We start from the raw sequence: 3,947 nt of genomic DNA, 5'->3' as shown, positions 1-3,947 counted from the left end.
CCTCTCCACACCCCCCTCTCCACCCTCTCCACCCCCACTCCGAGGGGCTCTCCAGAGTCCTTCACCAGGACCTTTGAGGTCCGCTCTCGACATGGGCATCAACAAGCCAGGCTGCTGCTCCTCCTCCTCCTCTCTCCCCCAGCACGCAGAGGGAACTTCAGTCGTGCGTCTGCTGCTGCTGTTGCTGCTGCGGTGGCGAGATGTTAACTACCTCGCCTGGTATACAGGAGGTCTTGGGTTCGATCCCGACCGTGACGATGCCTGCTGCTGTGTATTTGATGTTTGCATGTTCTCCTCGTGGTCGCGTGGATTTTTCTCCAGGTCCTCCGGATTTTCCCTCCACGTTTAGAAACGTGCGTTTAGAGCATCTGTTGTCACGTTCTGATCCCGTGCCCCGACTGGATATCTGTGCAAAAGAGCTTTACAGCTCATCGGATTCGTCCTCCAGTCACAAATACACATTCTGATTCCGATTATGAATCGGAGGCGCGGGAGAAAGGACAACACGTTGACCCGGAGCGACAGTAGCGGCAGAGACAACGTGGAGTTGGGAGACACGGGACAAGTCTTCGGACTAACTCAAGCGGCGCCTTGGCCGGTGGTCGAGACTTGACGACGGAGTGTGGTGGCAGCCGAAGAAGGAGCGGAAACGCACGCCCGAGAGCGGACGTCCACAAACGGAGACGGAGCCACGAAATCGACTGCTTGCGCACACAAGATCCCGATGGATCGTTGCAAAAAAACAAATCAAGAGTCAGCTGCACTGCCCCAACACAGTCGCCCGACAGCAGCCAAAGCATAGCATCAGCTGCCGCTAGCAGCTGTGGGCCGTTCCCCCCTTTCAACCCAGCTTAAATATACGCTCCAAGCGTGGTGGTGTTTCATTCAGACGCTGTCTCCCCGACAGACCTAGTCTTCACCTGAGGGCGGCTGCTTGCGTTGTGGCCGAAACGTCGTGAGAATTATTTTATTATGTTTTATTTTTATTATTTTATTACTTCCCTTCTACGTGACTTTACCGAAAGAAACAAGAAGATGACTGCCCAGAGACTCAAGCCCGACTGAGCTCCCGAGATCCCACGTCTGCCGAGCACACTCTGCGCAACGTGGCCACGGCGGCCTGGGCCGCTCTCCATTGTAGTCGCCATCGCATTGCGCGCCGCGCATTCCGTTACATCACTCGACCCCCCCCCCCCCCCTCCGATATGTGCAGACCGCGTGGGAGTTTGCGCTGCGTGCAGACGAGGCGTCCCGCGCCTAAGATGCATTGCGTGGCCAAAGCGGGCAAGTGCCCCCATTGCAAAACAAGCGGCGGCCAATAGCAGCAGGGAGGCGAGCTGGTGTCAAGCTCCTACCGCTCTGCTTTTGTCCACTCGCCCGCTGTGGCAAAGGCAATGAATGGCGCACGGAGTGAGCAGCTCGCTCTGCGTTCAGTGGGGGGGGGGTGCCGTGCTCGCCTTCACAGGTGCTGCTCGCTAACAGCACTTGTCCCAACAGTCTGTTAAGGCTGCACGGAGGGATCTTTGCCTTGGAGTGTCTGTGGACTTGGGCAACGTAGTTGGTTTACGCACTGCGCTACGAACCTGGCGTCCCGAGATCGATTCCAACTCACGGTCATTGTCGGTGATACATATTTGAAGGAGTCCTGGACCCTCCCCTTGGTCGGCTCAGCCTTAAATGTGTATCTGGTGAAAGAAAGGGGGCCTGGCGTGGTGACAGCCACCTACCCCCTCGTGTGCCGTGTTGGCCTTCATAGGTGACAATTTCTACGATTATAGTTTGTCTACGCTGTGCCGGGTTGTGGACGCGTGGCGTTGGGACATGCTGTCCAACGTTTCGCCCCACGTGCTGGGAGCCTCTTCAAGTGACCGAATGTATCTTCCTCAATGAGCGAATTCAGTTTCCGGAGAAGCTCCCCTGCACGTCGAGCGAAACGCGTGGCACCGCAGCCTATAACACCTGCCAAGCACTGCACCCAGACTCACACAGCGATACGTGAGCAGTACGATAAAGGAACGAGGTAATCCCAGACGGTGGTGGTGGTGGAGGTGACGATGAGATCGTCAGCGCCGTCCTTGAAGGAGGCGTCAGTCAGTAACAAGATGAAGACTTAAAAGCCAGCCGGGTTTTCGGCAGCGACAATGATTGCGAGCATCGGGGCGCCGAACATCGCGGTCGGCTGTCGACTTTGTAACCGCCGCAGAAGCGAGCAGGAGGAAGGAAGCGGTGGCGAGGTGTGATGACCTTTTGACCTTGACCTTGAAGCATCAGTTCTTGTATCCCCCCCCCGCCCCCAGTTTAGCACAGTGAGCTCATTCCTCCGGCTCACTCGCGCGTGCTGTGAGACTCTGCACAGCAGGAATTTCGCATTTGCATCCTTCTCTCGCGCCCCTCTACTCACAGAGACCTTCACTGAGACGGGGGAGGGGGGATCTCCACTCCATGCGCCCCTCCCCCCCCAGAAAAGGGGGTCTGCTTCTCCCGAATCCAGAAGCCGAGAGACGTTTTTTTATGTCACGGATTTCGCGATACAAGTTAAAGGCGCAGCCCTGCAATTGCTTGTTCACGCCTCTGCTGGCAGAAGGATCCCCGCTAGAGGAAGTTCCAAAGAAGCCCTCTGGAGCGTGTTTTGGCCTCTTACATGCTGGCCCGACAACGTAGCAATAACAAAAATTAGCATTTACATTTGCAAAGATCGTAATACGTCCATGTATGTGAAAGCAAGACAAAAACAGTACCTGCAGGGTAAACGGCCAGAACGAGGTGGGAATAGAGAACCATTTACAGGAGTGAGATTTCAAGAAATACTGAAATAGCTCCATGGACTCAGATTGGTTCATTACCAAAGGAACAAAGCCTTGTTCCATAGTCTGAAAACTGCACAGTGCCAGGCAAAATCTCGATCACACCAGGAACGGAGAGCCTTGACCTCGGAGTCCTGAGAAGAAGGCGATCCGAATATTTCAGGGACATCGTTGGAGTATAAACACGGATCAGTTCCTGTAAATATTTTGAGGCCAACCCATTGAGAGCCTTGTAGGTAAGCAGCAGATCTTATAATCCACTCAGTACCTGTTGCCCTTAGCTTCGCTAAGCACGTGGCGACAACACGAGAATCGTTACCATTGCGAGCCGTTGCAGCAAGCTTGACATTGCATCTCGAGCGCTTCAAAGCTCTCCGGATTCTTCCAGATTCTGATAAGGCAAAACGATGATTCATATATGGTTTGTTGGATCAGCTCGCGTGAGTAAATTGCGTGTCGTAAACCCTCCTCCACCCGACGCAGCCGATTAATAAAGTTGTCACGTGATGAACGCTGGGAATGTATGACTGATTCAGCAGCAGCAGCTGCACCGCTGGTGATCCGAAACCCATTTAGCAATCGGGTAAGTGACGTTTTGTTGATAGTTGCAACCAGCAGGATCAGGGAATTGTGGGAATTTTTGCAACGACGCCCATTTTACTTGCGCGACATAACCCCATAGCATTCACGTAGTAAACTCTGGTGCTGATGATGATGCCGATTCTGTTACTGCCGATGATTATTGTATTGCTGAAGATTATATCATTTCTGCTGCTGCTACTATGAATAATGCTGCTTCTAATATTAATGCTGCTACTGCTACTATTAATGCTGCTGCTACTATTAATCCTGCTGCTGCTGTGAACGCTGCTGGTACGAATGATCATCACGACGATTCTGTGACTATTACCGCCCCTGCTGCTCACCACAGCAACCACGACCTCAACAGCCCAGCCACAAATCCCGCGCAGCGCGCTCACCGCCAACGCACCTGGAGACCTCCCGCCGCGCGCCGCGTCTCTCCAAGGGGCCTGGCTCGACTCCCCCGGCACCGCGGCCGCCTCGCACCACGGCAGCCTCTGCAAGAGCTCGCCGCGTCGCGCCGGCCAGAAGGGTCCGTCCTCTGCCAGGAGGGCCCCCCTC

Source organism: Lethenteron reissneri, chromosome 43 (genome assembly GCF_015708825.2).
Source record: "Lethenteron reissneri isolate LAM-NWPU_2019-01 chromosome 43, ASM1570882v1, whole genome shotgun sequence".
Classification (NCBI taxonomy): Eukaryota; Metazoa; Chordata; class Hyperoartia; order Petromyzontiformes; family Petromyzontidae; genus Lethenteron; species Lethenteron reissneri.
The sequence above is the reverse complement of the archived record's forward strand: the minus strand, read 5'-3'. Positions refer to the sequence as shown.